The sequence below is a fragment of the Tympanuchus pallidicinctus genome, unplaced genomic scaffold, assembly GCF_026119805.1.
Source record: "Tympanuchus pallidicinctus isolate F22 unplaced genomic scaffold, pur_lepc_1.0 scaffold1, whole genome shotgun sequence".
Lineage (NCBI taxonomy): Eukaryota > Metazoa > Chordata > Aves > Galliformes > Phasianidae > Tympanuchus > Tympanuchus pallidicinctus.
In genome coordinates this window covers 282,678-300,471 of record NW_026294618.1, presented here as the reverse complement: position 1 = coordinate 300,471, position 17,794 = coordinate 282,678, and the positions used below count along the sequence as shown (strand labels likewise).

The 17,794-nt window shown below is 44.6% G+C and overlaps 1 protein-coding gene across 3 annotated transcripts in view; it reads right to left on the bottom strand.

Annotated features, from left to right (window-relative positions):
* The window catches only part of EVA1A (eva-1 homolog A, regulator of programmed cell death), a 192,535-nt gene that overhangs the window by 63,145 nt on the left and 111,596 nt on the right, over positions 1 to 17,794 (bottom strand). Inside the window, exon 1 of one of the 3 annotated variants that reach the window (XM_052692617.1) lies at positions 654 to 1,124. The exons of the other annotated variants lie outside the window; for them this stretch is intronic. The gene's annotated coding sequence lies outside the window, so the exon portion shown is untranslated. Of the gene's footprint in view, positions 1 to 653; positions 1,125 to 17,794 lie in introns of those variants that run through there. 3 annotated transcript variants of the gene reach the window in all.

Here is a 17,794-nt window from a genome sequence, read left to right as displayed (position 1 = left end):
TTCTAATTAACTGGTGCATATTATACGCACAGTTGGCCCTTCCAAACGCTGCTGCATAGCTGGAGGAGCTGGAGCTGATCTTGCCCACGAGGACCCTGGGGTTGTGCACCACTGTCTGCTTGATGGTATACAATGCTCTGCAAGCTCCTCTCTCCCTCTCTACTGACATGCTGAAATTTAGCGTCCTGTGTCAGTGAGTTCAAGAAAGGCTTTAACCCTGAGAGCTCCGGGAGTGGGCTCCAGCACACGGCATGGGACAGAGCTGTCACTTCGTTATGCCCTGCTTGTCTGAGAAACAGCCGAGAGATGGACAGAAATGGCAGATGAAGTCACAGCCGCCCCGCTTCAAAGCACAAACATTTGTGAGATTTTCTCACCAAATCAATAAATAGACGTGCTTTCGGCCAGCGAAAAAGGGAATGTCAGAGGAAGGAGATGGCAGGCAGGTTTGTACAGACGGCAGCCGACCCGTGCCCACACTGAGTGCAATGCAGATTCCAGCAGGCATCGGTTCTTTCAGCCAGCGGCCACCGTGACCATACGCACGCACCACCAGCCTCAGGAAACCCCTCACCGAGGTGAACGCCGGGCTGAAGCTGAAAGGCAAACACGTACCGGAGAACGCCGCGCACCCCTTCTCTTTCCCTCCCTACCTTCCGCACGGCCGGGACGATTCCTCCTTCGGTTTCCCGTTTGCAGAGCAGCCCGAGCCCCGCGTTCGCTGAGCCGCCCGGCAGCCCGCACCGCTCAGCTCCGCATCCCAGCGCTCGGCTCCCACCGCGGCCACCGGCAGGGAAGTTCTCGAGCAAGAAGAGCGCCGTGGCTCTGCCTTAAACACCCAGCTGCCTGGGATCAAAATAAAAGCGCTGCTGAGCTGCCGGGAAAAGAAAGTTGTGTTACCGTTCGGCTTTGCCCGAGAGCTGAGCCTGCGGGGCCGGGGGGAGCAGCGCACAGCCGGGACGGGAGAGAGGAGCGGCTGCGGCTGCTCACAGCCCAGGAGCAGCGGGCAGCAATGAGAGCGTGTGTGTAGTGTGTGTGAGTGTGTGAGAGTCTGCGTGTGTGACCGTGTGTGCGTGTGACCGTGTGTGTGTGTGTGTGTGTGCGTTTGGGAGCGGTGTCGGGGCGGGCAGCAACAGGAAATGACACAGAAACTTCACCGGGCTCCAATCCAAACGTGGCCCTTGACATGAAAGAAGGGGGAGGCAATTCGGGGAGTGGAGGGGAGAATTTTTCCCCCTCATTAACTAGCCTGAAAATCTGCCGACGGGCGAGGGAAAAAAAAAACGGGAAAAAAAAAAATCCACCAAAACGGAACTGTGAGAAGTTGAATTAAAGCAGAGAATGAAGAGAGCTCTCATCTGAGTTCTGTTCTTTGAGCAGGAGCTGTGTGATGCTGTTAGAGCAGAGAGGTGCCCCATCCTTGGGGGAGCCCAAGGTCAGGCTGGATGGGGCCCTGGGCAGCCTGACTTGGTTGGGGGCAACCAGCCCACGATAGAGGGCCTGTGATTGGGCTTTAAGGTCCCTTCCAACCCAAGTAATTCTATGATTGTATGAATTTAAAGCATCCTGTAGACCTAACACCTTGTATGTGTTGTTCCAGCATCTGTTCGATGCAGCAGGCAGTGCCATGAGCCCTTTGGGAGGATCCCGCAGCACTTCTAAGGAGCCCTTTTGCCTTCCTGGCTCGGGACCCACGCTGCTGCTGTGGGGTGGTTGGGATGGATGCCAGTCTCACCTCCGATCACTACGACCACTTGATCTGATTTCCCGCATTGCTGGAGCCACAGAGCACTGTTACGAATTAACACCACCATGAATTACAGCACATCTTTCATTCCATATCACAGACTTTTAGTGAAGGACGACCCATTCAGGTAAGATATTTCAGTGCTTATCACCTTGTCAAGACAAAAGCTTCCTTTTCAATCTGTATTGATCTGGTTTCATTCCTTGCTTTCAGCTCTGGCCATCACCCTTCAATCTGCTTCACAAGAATCACAGAATCATTAAGGTTGAGAAAAGAAACCCTAACCCCAACCCCTACCCACCCCACCATGCCCCAACCACGTCTCATTGCCACAACTGTACGGTTCTGCAACACCTCCAGGGATGACTTCCAGGGCAGCTGTACCACTGCATCATCACGCCTTCTGAGAAGAATTTTTTCCTAATAAGCCAAAGAATCACACAGTCATAGACTGGCCTGGGTTGCAAAGGCCCACAGCGCTCCTCCAGCTCCAACCCCTGCTGTGTGCAGGTCGCCAACCAGCAGCCCAGGCTGCCCAGTGCCACATCCAGCCTGGCCTTGAATGCCTGCAGGGATGGGGCATCCACAGCCTCCTTGGGCAACCTGTGCCAGTGCCTCACCACCCTCTGCATGAAAAACTTCCTCCTCACATCCAACCCAAACCTCCCCTGTCTCACTTTAAAACCATTCCCCTTGTCCCATCACCACCCACCCTCACAAACAGCCGTTCCTTCTCCTGTTTATACTCTCCCTTTAAGTACTGGAAAGCCACAATGAGGTCCCCCTGGAGCCTTCCTCTCTTCTCCAAGGTAAAACAGAACAGGCATGGACAAAGAGGGGCTCCAGCCCAGCAAGGCACAGTCCAGTCCCGGTTCACCCTTCAGCACAGCAGGCACATTTTAAGCCCATAAGCTCATATGTTGGTGAAAGCACCCAGGCCGTGCAGCTCCACGTGGAAACCAGAGCCTGCTTTTCCCTCACCACATCGGCTTGACCTTACAAACCCACAGACAAGTTATCTCATAACCTTGTCCCAAATACATAAAAGTAGCTCAGCTTTTTCAGCCTCTCACAGTGAAGTAGATTTTACAGGCAGACCACAAACTGTGCCTGTCGCTCTTTGGAGAGCCATTTCCATTGCATTAAAGGCTTCATTTTAAATGTGCCTCCCAGAACTGGATGTGGTATTACAGCATTGACTTCACCTACACAGTCCATTTTTAAGACGCTGGCAACCAGTCCATCAGAAGCATCTCTCTTCGCTGTGCTTCCATGAATTTAGTAGCTTGTTAACAAGCTGAATTAGAGATCTATTGATGTAGTATTATTTTACTCCAAACTTCAAACTTACGTACAAAACGCTTTAATATTTGGCTTTTACACAGTGTTCAATACATGCTTTGATCCAAACAAAGGCTTTGACCTGCCTAACCTTTGGCGCATTTTTTCTCTCTTGTGAAAAACTCGAACACAATTTAAGGTATCAGCTGTCACTTCCCTTAACAAGAGGTTATTTTCAATTAATCAAAGAAATATAAACAGAGCCTTGTATTGAGTTCAAATAAGCTTGGAGCAGTTATGCCCTTGAAACAGATGTCTCAGGCTGTGTCATGTTTCAGATCAGAGCTGGTGGACTGTCAAGAAGAGGCCTTGCAGATCTGTTTGTTCAGCCAGCTCAGAACACTGCTGTCAGCTCCACACCCCAATATGCTCCTGCATGGACCATGGCAATCAGTGCAAGGGACAGTCCACCATGCAGATCAGGGCATTCAGGCCAGACTCTGATTCCTAAAGTCACAATAGATGCGAGGGAATAGTGGACGAGGAATTAGGCAGCACCATCCTATTTCCAAAGCCCTGCATGCTATACCCATTGCCCCATAGCTCTGATCCTGACAGGGATAAGAAAATGAGCACAATTGAAACCATTAAAAATATGTTTTGATAGGATAACTAGAATAATAAAATCAGGAGATGAAGAGACTATAAGAGAGCGTTAGCGAACGCCGTGATACCTCCTCCCGTGGGGACTGCATTACATTGCTCACATTAGGCACATGTGTACGAGTGAACGCAGCAGGGTCTGGTCTTTGGCCATGGGGTCAGCAGTCACAGCCCAGGCACACATGTACTTCAGAAGTTCAATGCCTGAACCTTGAAAAGAGAACAGCAGCGTCCAAAGTTCTGTTGGAATGAGCTCTGGACAACGCCAGGGAGCTGTCATGGGCTGGGATAACCAATGTGCCAGGGGCCATGATGTCACACAATATACAGAGAACAGATTTCCAGTGGCTGGCACTATTTGATTAACTAAAGCAATTAACTAAAATATAGCAGCACCTACCTCATCTCAGAACAAGTAACCCAAAAGCCAAACAAAACTCTCCCTTCATCCCAAGGCCGTACAAAAATGGAAGCCCTGCACAGTTGTTATTCATGCAGTTTGGAGGCTCTGATTTTTGTCTGTGCAATGAAGCAACAGTACATCACCCCTCGGACCTCAGCCCTTGCAGTTCAAAGCCCAAGCGCAGCTCCTCCGACCCAAGAGACAGGCTGCATCTCTGCTCATCTCAGCCATCTCGCAGTCGTATCTGAGCTGAACTCCTGCGCTGCCTCTCGGTAGTTAACAGAGACTGGGAGGGATAATGGCCTTATCCAAACACAGCTTAAGACAGGTGAGATGGATCACCTCCAGAGCTGCCCCTCCTAATCCAGGGGCCACGGAGGGCAAGCCTCAGGAATTGTGTCCATCTCAGCACCTCATTTTTCAGTGTCTAACACGGGAGCCAAACACAAGATATTTTTGCCTGCATAACACACAAATTCGTTACCATATGTAAAATAACTGTGACAGTAGCATCCTGATGCCTTCTGATGCTGGAAACACGGCAGACTGTGATGAGACCATTTGGTTCAGCAGTCCCTGCTGATGCCCAATAAGCTGCGTGGCGCTGAAGCCTATCTGTGCAGCAGGACATCCCCTCCTCAAGATGTCCAGAGAGCCAGAAGCCACTCTGCCTCTTATTAGCTCATTATACTGAGGGTAATAATCTGGCTTTCAGGAAGAATTAATCTGAGGCAGCTTCCTGTAACGTGCTGTATATTTATATGCAATGCATTTCTTTATTAGGTGGCATTTTCTCACTCCAAAAATACCTTCTCAAAATAATCCATCAGCTTTCAAAGTCCTGATAACTGAGCTTACTCACAAACAGCACCTGCAGCAACACCTGGAAAAGGTGTGAGCAGTGCATTTGAGAGCACTCACTTTGCAGGTAGGTTGCTGACAACGAAGACAGCATTATTTGCATTTTTAGCTAAAAATAAGAACAGTGGCAGGGAAAAGGTGTGTCCCAGATAGGTTTTGCCTATTTATCTGTGACGATGTGCAGTGCACCAAACCCCTCCTGACAGTCATTTACCTGTGAGGTTTTCAGTTCTCCTAAGTTCACAAGACAAGGGTGTTGGAGCTTCACGACCCTTGAGGTCCCTTCCAACCCAAACTGTTCTGTGATTCTGTGGCATGATTCTATGACTATTTATCCTCAGCCATGCATGGAGGCAGGATGAAGGTCTTGTGAATCCCAACAGAAGGAACAAGCAGCTTTACATACAATTTTTTAGTCCAGTATCTTTAATTTCACGATAACGTTTCTGAATCCCACAAAGAAAACCACGCCACAAAGATGAATCTTTTTCTGGCTTTTGAGTTTCACAGCAATCTCTGCAGTTTTCACACATTATTATTAGATGACCTGCTATTTTATAAAACATCCTTGCTCATTTCTAAGCGTGCCTGCTTCTTCCCGCTTTACTTTTGGTATTTATGTAACCAGCTGCACAGACTTCACAGGCAAGTGACCTTTAAAAATGAATAAAGATCTGTAACATTTATTCCTGCTTACTTTCAGCAGAAGAAAAGCTGATTTCAACTTCCACTCTCTCCCTGCACCCCCAAAACAAATAAGAATTGTTTCTTTCAAGTCCTTCTCTCTCCTGAAAATCTGACCTACAAATGGCTTTCTCATAACCCAGCAGACTAGTTTGGTCCTCAGATGGATTTATCATTAACCACATAAGCACATGCTGTCCATTCTGCTCAACCTAACGAGTGTGCTATAAATAAAACATCCCTAAAAGCAGGTTTCACCATACTTCACCACGTTGCTGCACGCCCTTCTACCTCCCCAACCCGCTTATGTTAGAAACATTCATCACTTGATTGTAATTCAAAACATCAGCTCCCTACAGCTTAAACTCCCCAGCACTTGACTTTGGCTACACCTCTAACCTCCACTTACCACTTTCAGGCTCACTCCACTTTTTCCTCTCCAATCTGTCACTAACGTAAGAAAAGACATAGGAAGTCACCCGTGGAAGGCATTTTTAACCTAGGAGCATCTCATTAACAGTGGAACTTGGTACAGAAACTCTCAAACAAAACCCTCTTCGTTTTCCTTGGTGCAATAACCTGAAAATACCAGAGGTGCATTTCACCACAACCCACGTCATTTAAAGCCCAAGCAGCGTAAACAAAAAGGAAATTCATCTTTCAAAGACACTGAGTGTCAATTCCTATCCCACAGATGTTTTATAGAATCATAGATTGTCTGTAGAGCTTATATTCTCTACCTTGAATGAAAGAATCTGAATCAGGGCACCTTTTAATTCTGACTGCCTGCTCATTCACGGAGCGCAGGCAACAAGTCGGGCTGTGTTTTCTGTTTGCATCAGCTGTCAGCACAGAGAACATCAGTAATCTGAGCTTTTAAAAAGCCCAGAGAAACAAGAGATTAATCGTAGGAAATTATTTTTAAACATTATACATCTTAGTCTAGAAATAGAAAGATGTAAATAAAACTTCCAGAAGGAAAGCTACAGCCAGTGAAAGCCTAAGAGGAAACAATGGCACTTATTCTGCTCTTCTGATGGATGTTCTACAAATCAAACGTTTCTGATGTCGATAAATCACTGAAGTATGATAACAGATGAAGGTGAAGGATCACAATAAAAGAGGAAAAGGAGAGGGAGCCACATACAGCTTTATAAACTGCATCCTCAGCTTGTGACGACTTGCAGCTAATAAATGTCATTCCTTTTCTACATTATCTAGGAGATTAAGAATGTTTCTCAGCGTGCAACTTCTGGGAAGCCTCTGTGTCACCTTCTCCAGGAGGTTCACATTACATCAGTTTATTTTTCCAGCAATTATGATTTTGTTCACAAAGAGAAACTTAAACTTTCCTCTTCTAACTGTTGTCAGAGGACACGGGCAGCAAGGAGAACCCAGGCAGAACCGAAAGCTTTGAACTTAAAGGTCTGTCAGATTTTGTTCTGAGGCTCCAGCAAGTTTTCTTATATGACGTTACCCTGTGCGAAGCATCTAACGTCACAGAGGCACCAGCAAGGTCTCTAATCAGCCCACGTAGGGAGCTGTTGGTTTCTATACTCAGCAGAACCGCCCAGCTGCTCATCTCCAAGTATCACAGTTTGTGGTTTTTAAGGGAAACATTCCCAGAGCTCTGCAGAGCTAAACAAACGGATTTGAGATACTGTTTCTAATGAATCGGTTCCCTTCCAGTCTTTGTCCTTCATTAGTAGATTTAATCATACGGAAAGCAGCGCTGGTTGTCCAAAGCAAACTGAAGCTACTGCAAATTCAGAATCAGAGGTAATTAAAACCAGGAAGACTGCCAATAAGGCAAAATCTCCTTCGAGTAACAAAAGCCAAAGGCTCACCAGACACCTGTGAGAGAAAGGACAGAAGCACGCTGGAAGCCTGTGAGGATCATTTCAACTGAAATATGAATTTGTGTGGCTTCCCATGTATTTTTTATGACTTTTGCCACTGTGATCTCCACTCTGTGATACAGAGTGATCTCCAAGCTGAGAACAGCCACGAGGAGAAGGACTTGGGGTGTTTGTTAATGAAAAGCTGATCACGTGCGCTTGCACCCCTGAAAGCCAACCACATCCTGGGCTGTATCAGAAGAATAATGGCCAGCAAGTCAGGAACGAGGTTGTCCTGCTCTGCTCTGACCTCATGAGGTCCCATCTGGAGCACTGCCCGGAGCTCCCACCACAATAAAGACATGGAGATGCTGGAGCAGGTCCAGAGGAGGAAAGATTATCAGAGTGATAGAGCAACTCTCCTACAAATAAACACTGAGGATGCTGGGCTTGTTCAGTCTGGAGAAAAGAGGGCTCCAGCAAGATGTTATTGAGGCCTTCCAGTACCCAAAGGAGTCTGTAGAAAAGCTGGAGAGGGACTTTTTGTAATGGCATGTAGTCATAGGACAAGAGGCAATGACTTTAAACTAAAGCAGAGTTGGTTTAGATTCGATACGTAAGCTCAGATGCACGGCAGATATTGCCTTTATTCCAGTAGAGCCAGACACATCCCGACTGAAATATTCTCTGCAATGATTTTAACTTGGAGTTACAGCTGAGTTTCACTGCACACCTCACAGCTCCTCTTGCTGTGGTTTCTCTGGCATTACCTACGGAGAACATGCAGCTAACGAGGAGATCAGCGGCAGAGTCGGGGGGGGAGCCTTGGAAGTCACTCACTTGGAAGTGAGATGTTCCCACAGCACATAAAGCTTATTTGTCCCTGTAATGAGTGCCTTGTGCTGCACAGAATGGTAGAGCTGACATTTCTGTTGCTCCTGTTCTTGACAAGCTTTCTATATGTAGCTATACTGCAAGGGAAGTACTGAAAGCACACATGAATGGACATTCAATTACAGCATTTTCCTCCAGGCTAACTCATCATGGGCAGGAATGGAGACAAGTACATGTTAACAGAAAATCTGAGCTAAGATGTGAAATTTTACCCATAGAAATGGAAAGAGTAGGAAACAGTGCAAACAAAGAAGAAAAGACAACAGGTGAAAAATAAGTCCTGCAAATGAGCTCCAGCATTGAGATAAAGCAAGGAGAATATTTAGCATGCAGTTGTTTGAGTTCTGCTGTGAATAGCTGCAAGAATCTGTGGCATGGAAATGAGTCAGAATTATTGTCCCAGGGAACACACTCCACTGGAGCACTCTGACTTAGCTTAGGAGTGCATGCAAGTCTTACAGATGTGATTCTTGACAGATGTCTGGTCACTGATCACTGTTTTTACAATGTCATGTTTCAGCTGAGAAGCAGTTGCTTCGACCACATTCTTAAAATGAAAAGAGTGGAATGCTCACAATCAGAGTAGGAATGATCTTTATGCTACAAAGCCTCTGCTCTTCAAATATAGAGGCAAATCAAAAAAAAACAACAACAAACCAAACCAAAACAAAAAACAGAGCATCCAGGCCCTCTGACCAGTGCTTTTGAATGCAATGTGGTATAGATTTCTGGCTGTGAATTCTGACCTGGAAGCCCATCTGGAAGTATCTATCCTTGCATACATTAGATTTGTGCTACAGTCAAGAAATCGTAAGTTCCACAAATGACACAGATAATTGAGAAGGTCCTTGGCCTAAAACTATGCATTATGCGTTATGTTTTATTATGTTACACTGAGACCAACTCCTTAAAAGCTACTGATAACAACATCATGAAGCATCATCTGCAAAGTTCTGGCCAGCTATAGCAGCGTTCCTCTAAAGCCAACTGTATGAAAACTCACCCTTGTGTTAGCACACCAAAATCTTCCCAAACAACAGAGTTGTTCTGCATTTGGTACCACAGCAAAAAAATTACACGTATCAACCAAGTTTCACCGTACTGCAGTACTGAGCTACTGTCCTTTGCCTGCAAGGGGAGAAGGAAATGCATCAGGAGAAAAGGAAGTCTTTGGCAACACACTAAGGTATGAAAGAACAAAGACAGCCCTCTCAGCAAGCTCACCTGGCACAGCAGCTGCAGTGTTTTATATGATAAAACACCACCTTGCAGTGCCAGCACTGTGTTGACGTGTTGTGTTCCTGAATAAACCCCCTCCTTCCCAGCATGGCATTTGCTGAACTTCTTGTTGAGCAGGGAAGACAGTTAGAAGCAGAGGTAGAGCTACCTCTGATCACAGGAACAGCCACATCCCTGCAGCAGCTCTGCTGCAATGAAGCATTACATAAATGAGTTCACGTTGGGTCACAGGCAGAAGGCAGAGGCAGAAGCACTCAAGCAGGCATTGTTTTTCCACAGCTATTTTTAAAATGCAGTAGAACACCTCCGTGGAGGCAGACACCACAATACTAACAGTGGGATGGCTTCACAGTCAGGTTGTATTATTGCCTCCAACACTACCTTCGCTGCACTAAGTCAGTGAAAGCAACATAAATTTACAATGAACAGTCACTTAAATGAAGGCACACAATTCCCCTGGAGATCCTCTGGGTAGATCTTGAGGGCAGTGATCCATTCCCAAATCCAAATCCTCTAAGCAGCTCCACATCCACACAATATGGAATACTGATAAAGCCAGGACAGCCAGGAACTTTGGGAGCTACTGCACTGACAGCTTTTAGTTAACTGCTTGTATTTCATGTCTCAGAATGGCATTTCTTTCCTCAGGAAGATGATGAGTTTGATCAGGAGGCTTAACCTTAGGAACTTTAGCATTAACGTCAGGCTGGACATTAGGAAATACTACTCCTCTGAAAGAGTGGTCAGGCAGTGCAATGGGCTGCACAGGGAGGTGTGGAGTCACCGACCCTGGAGGTGATCAAGGAACGGCTGGATTTTGTGTTGAGGGACATGGATTAGTGAGATCTATTGGTGGTGGGTGGATGGTTGGACTGGGTGACCTTGTAGGTCTTTTCCAACCTTGGTGCTTCTGTGATCCTGTGAACATATGAAGAAGTTGAAAGAAGAGAGGAAAAGCAGGGGGGGAAGGAAAACCGAAACCAGGACTCGCTGTACCTCTGACCTCACTGGCACTTACGAATTCTGCTCCAACTTCTCTGCCCCTCAAACCATTGGTAACTGCTTTGCACATCAAAACTGGTAATTGCAAAGAAACATGGTCACGCTCTGTGAATAATATCATATCTCTTTGTCTCTCTCTTAATGGCACTGTTCATTTGGTTTTTAATCTGTTAAACATCAGCCCATCTGCATTCCCAAGAGTCAGTCTTGCTGACGTGTTCTGAACATCCTAAAGCAACTGTGAATTAAGATTCATGAATCAAATATCCCTTATTCCTGACTTGTGCCATGGTAACACTTCAACCCGAAATCCCCAGTGCCTCAGAGAAGAAATCTTTCTTTTCCATGTGTAGTTGTACAGAATATAACAAATGCTGATGCTGAACTCTCATATATACTGTTATTTTAAAACAATGCCTTGTAGGTTGAGGTGGCTAAATCAACAGAACTGTGGGACATATACGCCCAGAAGGCTTTCAAGATCAGGTTGGATGGGGCCCAGGGCAACTTGATGTGGTGCCTGACCTAGTTAGTTGGCAACCCTGCCCAGGGCAGGGAGGTTGGAGGATCCTTCAGGTCCCTTCCAGCGCAAACCATTCTATGATTCCATGGTTCTGTGACATACTGGCATGAGGATTTGATAATACAGGAAAGATTGCCAGCTAAGAACATCACTGCAGATCACACCTTTCCTCCACCATCACTGCAGGCCATACCTCTCCTCCACCATCTAGTTCAACTCCCTGAAGAATTCGGGAATATTTGCCATCTGGATCTCCAAGACTTGTAAAAGCTGCAGAAATACACAGTGGTTAGCAGATACGATCCTCTGGCTTCATGGGAAGAGTAATAAGGCTCTCATCAAAACAGAAGAATGAATTCCTTTGGGAACCTCAGCCTACTTCAAATCCCACCTCCTTTCACTACAATTAGTGGGTGCAATTCTTTGCCTTTGCTACGTGAAATAAAATACATAAGTGAATACATAGCTCATAAAAACCAAACCACCTTAAAATCCTATCAAAATCACACGCTGTGCTTCATACACTCCTCCCTAAAGGGGGGGCTGCAAAAACAACAGTTGAAACATTCATAATCAACGTGCTTAATGCACTACTAGAAGATGCTCCACAATTCATCTGATGAGTGCAGGAAAAGAATAGGAAAAAAAACCCACATTCATTTCAGGCCAGGTGGTTTTCTGAAGGACCACAAAACCCAGGAGATTCTGTAAGCAAACATCTGTCCGGAAGGGAATATGACACAATAATAAAAATCAACAGTCCCAGTTATAATAATATTAAAAATTAAAAATCCTTCAGTGAAATCCAGTAGCTGCTTGCAGGTACAGCCCCAGCTCACTGCTACACAGTGCTCTTCTGCAACTCCTGGATGATTTTAGAGGCAGTGAATGAATTGATGCTCTCCACACACTGTATGTATTAACAAGGTTTAAGTAGGTTGGTCAAACGATTCTGTGATTCTAATTTGAGTACAGACACACGCAAAGTCCTGGATGTAACATCAAACAGTGGAGAGCTTAATTCTCAGACATGAGACAAGAGGTCAGAAACAGCAAGCTGGAAAAAGCCCAGCAAGTTCTGGAGTCTGTTTTGTTTACAAGGGATGATGAGTCCAATATCTTCAGCAGTAACACATGTAGAAATTGTACAAGAAGCGGTGTAATTATGCATCATCCCAACTGGTATTTGTGCAACTGCTACTGATACACAGAGCCTATTTCAGAGGCTGCAGACACTAAAAAAATGGTAAAGATTTCAGGGTAAAGGTACAAGAATGAATGAAGAATTGGAAAACTTCATCCTGGAGAAAGATATGAGGTGCTCTAACTCTGATTTCACAAAGAACATGCAAAGAGATTGTAAGCATTTAAAGACAGAATAAAAATCAGCCTCAAGGGCAAAAGCCCTGGTAATGAACAAGAGGTAGAAGTTGAAAGTAGACATGCAGAATAGAAATAAATCCCATTTCTTACACAATTTTGTTGGCACGTGAGATAGTTTCAGTCACTAGAATGTTTCAAATCAACTTTTTAAATGCTTCACTCCTGTTCAAATAGCAACTCACTGAGGGAACTCTTGGGGCTTGTTCTCAGTAACTTACCAATTAATTGACAGGGCTCTGAATGCTTCATGGAAGGCTATTTAACAACCCAATACATGTCAGCTCTTGGGAAACGCTTGACGGGATTCGGTTTTTTTCTTTAGCACACTGCTAATAGACCACACAGAGTACCAAATCCCCTTGCTTTATGTTCTCATCAAAGAACAACTACAATAGTGATCTTTCAGCAATAACTGATCGTAATGCGCTTTCTAATACTTGGACAGAATAAGTAGAGAATGAATCAAACTTAGCTTTTATTCCTTCTTACCACACAAGTCCTGAACTCAGCACTCACTTAAACACAGGAGTAGGTGGTAAGGATTTCCTTTAGCCAAGCACTGGAGAAGGAACAAAAGGAATTTTGTTATTTGTGATGCACAAATTGCTACGTTTTGTTGTATCTCTGCCCAAAACAGAAGATTCCACAGAGAAAACTGAGACTTTTACAGGAGCTGAGGTAAATGTGCTCCTGTGGCTATCACTCACACTCTCTCTCCAACCTCACCTCCTCTTTGGCTCCTGCTTGTTCCTTTTGTCACTCATGTTTTAATTTGCCTCCTAATTTCAATCCTGCTATTCAGTCTTTAAGCATGCATGTTTCCTTAAAACCACAGAGAAACAACTCTGTTGTGTCAGTGAAACCCACAAAGTCTTTCCCTGCTCCAGCGGGTTCACAGTGTGGAAAATAAACCAGCCTTGTCCAACTGTGGCCTGCAAACTGAGCCCAGCACAGACAACTTCACCATAATAATTCTTGATCCTTGGAGGAGACATTCATGGCCACTTGGCAGCTATTGGGGTACCATGGGAGAATGCCTAACAACGGGCCTCATAACATGGTTGAGCAACACCAACAAATGTGCTGCTAATTGACAGCAAAATCACTCTTCATTTCCTGACCTCACTGTATTTCTTCCCCTTCTTCCAGATAAAGGGTGGTGCTATTAGGCCCATCTCAGGGCACCCACCCTTAGGCAGCACCATGCTCATCACACCCCAGAACTGCTTAATACACACAACCAAATCAGGAGGTGACAGATTGCCCAATCTGAATCTCTAAACACAAAGCAATTATGACAGCTTTCACTGAATGCATCTCTGAGGGAGAGGTTCCAGGCCCCTGGAAACAGGTTGGAGGACAGCAAATTTAATAGGGAAACAGAGGCCCTACATCTCTTTCATAGAACTGCTGAGGTTGAAAACGACCTTCAGACCATCAAATCCAACCACCACTTTACTGCTTCACCAGCTCTGTCAGAAAAGGTTAGTAGCACCAAGTTATGTGCTAGAATCATAGACCTGTTGAGCTGCCAGAACCAGGATGCTGACTGGGTCAGCCAGAGGAATCTCAGTTCTGGTACAGGGAATACAGTGTGCACAAAGTAGGTAAGTTAAGTGGGAGAGGCTGAACAACAAAGACAACAAAGTGGAAACCAAGAAAAATTGCTTGCTCCAAGTGGCAGCCCTCAGACACAGACTCTGCAGTGTCTACACACACACAGGTGCAATTAGGACCTTAGACATGACCCCCAGACTGAACTTTTTGGCACCACTTTCTCTGATCCTTATTTATCCAAAATTTGCCAAATCAAAACTTGTTAGTATGATCCCTCCCAAGATGGGTACTGTCCAGGCAAAGACCTTACCTCATAGCCAACCCTCTTTCCAAACTGTTAAGAGAGATTTTAAGCAAACACTTTTACACTGAATCCACCCCGCCAAGTGTTAGCATGTACTCATCACTGTGAGTTTTGGGTCCTTCCAGACTCTTTCATAATTTTCATCTCCTGTCAATCTAAATTAATTTTTCAGCTCAGTATTCATTATACTATACATTAATTGTCTTAATACATGAACACACATCTTATTTATACAGATCAAATGCCCCACTTCTTTTCATCTATTCGTACTGCAGACGGATCAGACTAGGCAGGGTTTGTTTTGTACAAATCCATGTGCATGTTATTTGTGTTCCTTAATTTTTGAAGGGTGAAGTTAACTGACGTAGAGGATCCTCATACATCCTACACGCTACTAAAGGAATTGAATTAATAACCAAAACGTGTTCTGAGTTGCACAGAAAGCTCAATAAATTCTTCAACAAGAATGAAGTTTATTTTAACTGCTCACAGAAATATTTATTATTTAGTATTTTCTGCACTGTTCTATTACAACAAAACTTACTCCTTTTCTTACCACTTACACTCTGCTTTGGCAGCTGTTTTGAGGGTTAGCTAAAATACACACGGCTCCACGCGCATGCACGGCACAGTAAATTCTCCTTTCCTTACTTAGACTACTCTACTGGAGATGGAAGCCAAACTTGTGGAATAGTTACTAGCTCTTTTACTGACTGCTGGTTTTTCTTACAGATAATACAGTGTTGGCTATGGATTGTTGATTTTTCTTAAAGATCAGTGCAATCAATTCTTAAAGATCTTCAAGACATTTTTTCTCAGTCCTCTGATAACAGACTGATAACAGATAACTGTCTGTAGGCCAGTCACCTTTCTTGATAACTGCAATAAGGCAGCAGACACATTTTTCCAGGTTCTATTTCTAGGATTTTCCTGTTTCCTATATCCCTGAAATCTGCCTCACAGAAGCAGCATTCCAGCCCACTCCCAAAGCATTCAGCTAATGTTAGCATCAGGAAATAGCACAGTGCCTTGGTAAATTCAGCAGCATTGACTTGAAGTTCTCATTCCGTGGGGTTCCCTAATGCTGTTAGACAGTTTGAGGTCTAAAACAGGATGAAAGGAGACAAGGCGAGGTAAATATGTCACTTCCATTCAAAGCTGTGCTTATGGATGTTTCCTAACTTGGTGAAAGTCAACTAACTCACAGGAAGAGCAGTAAGGTAGCTTGGCACATAAAAAAGCTACTGCCTAGAGCAACTCATTGCAGAGATCTCTGTAATGCTTGTAATGCAAACCATTGTAAGAACAGGATTCTGAACCAGTTTAACATTTGAACCATCAACATTTTGTGGGATTCAGGGTCATGAAGAAAGAGCTCTTCAATGCTTTGTATTGTTCCCTAAGCAAACATAAATGTGAATTTCCATCAGCAGAAAATAAAAAACTGTTTCAACAAAGTTCCTCAGGTTTAGAAACACAACAGCAGCCAAAATAAGTCAAAACTCAGAGGAGAAAAAGTATCCTTTTCAAGGAGGCCTACATTTTTAAAGTAGACGGACTCATCCAAAGTACAACGAACAGAACAGCTCATGCCAGCTGCCCTGTGACTCAGACTGGCATAAATGCAATGATTACCTGGGCAGTTTTGCAACAGCATAGGAGTGGGAGAAATAAAGGCCAAGTTCAGCCTTGGTTCGGAAAATGTGTGGACCAAGGGAAGTTTTCAAGCAATTGAACACTGAGTTACTGGATTCTTGCTTCTTACCCCGTCCCACTAGTCAACATATCTGCTACACACATGAGGTATAGAATCATAGAATCACCAAGAATCGTCCAAGATCATCCAGTCCAACTGTGCACCTTCCACCATATTTCCCACTAAATCATCCCTCTCGTTACAACATCTAAATGGTTCTTGAACACCTACAGGTTAGGTAGGCATACGAGAAGCAACCAACCCCACCTCACTACAACCTCCCTTCAGATAGTTGTAGAGAGAAATAAGGCATAGAAGAATGACTGAAGCATGCACAGTCGTGAGCTTAATAGTCACAACTGTACCTGAAATACTTATACCTGAAAGCTTCATCATTTATTTGAGTTCTGAAAAGAGAACGGAGTGCCATCTTAAGACAGGCTGCTAGGGCTAAGATCCTCAAAGCTGCCATTTCTTTACCTTCAGTCTGTGGTTATGGATGCTAAGACATCTCAAAACGACAACCTGTGACTAATGATATGAGAAAAGCAAGACAACAAAGATCAAAATGGGCTAGCTATTAATATTAGCTTCTGAGACTTGCTACGAGCTTGTGTGACTCTTTTCTGTCAACACTGGAACACTGAATTATTTGCCTCTGTTGTCTCAACTAAGACTTACTGAAATGAGAAGCAGCACATCTCAGACAATTTGTTAAAATCCCTTTGAGTCTCTGAGTGACAAAAACGATCATTGACTGAGGGTAGAGTGCAGCAAGCTGAATGGCACGATGACTGGCAGATGCCAACCACACATATTTCATGGACTCTCACAACACCTCATCGCTTCCTACTGTAAGTTCTCACAGAATCAGAGTTGTATGGGTTGGAAGGGACTTCCAGTAGTTCCCTATAGGAGGGCACACATCACCTTCCTAGACAATGTTCTTTTTTTCCCTTTTTTAATAGAGACCTGAAGCACAGAGGGAATATATGATGAGCCTAAGGTCACCTAGGTCTGCTCAGTTCTCCACCACTGTTGTAGGCAGAGACATCCATCACTTATACTTTTGGAGCTGCAGTCAAAACTTGTGGCTGATCGGTCCTTCACGATGTGCTCAGGGCTCTGCTGCTCACTCTCCTCATGAAACCTCACATTCACCAGACATTGCAAAATCTGTCATGAGGAGGCAAAACAGTTATGGACATGAGTGTCAGTGTTAGATAGTAGAATTATAGAACCATATCACAGAATAGCTTGGGTTGAAAGGGACCTCAAAGGACTTCTAGTTCCAGCCTCCTTCCATGGGCAGGGTTGCCTACCACTAGATCAGACTGCCAGGAACCCATCTTGTGTAGGTTTGGTGTACATGCTCTAGAAGGTGCCAAACTCAAGTACACTCAAGATTATCTCAGAAGTATTCACAGAGACAGCCTATTTCCAAGCATCCATCAACAACACTCAAATGTCAGCACTGCCAGGCAAGGATCTTAAGATGTTCTCACCTGCTGTAAGGTTGCTAATGGCCCTTATCCCTGTTTCAGAAATAGGGAAAGTCAGGCACACAACAATAAAAACAATTATTCTGCAGTTGCCCACAGATCAGAGCAGGAATTAAGAACAAACAAACAAAAATGTATAGGAATATTGGCTCACGTATCATGTATTATCTACAAAATTACTGAATCATTTGTTCTCTCAGAGTTTTCTATTCCCTTT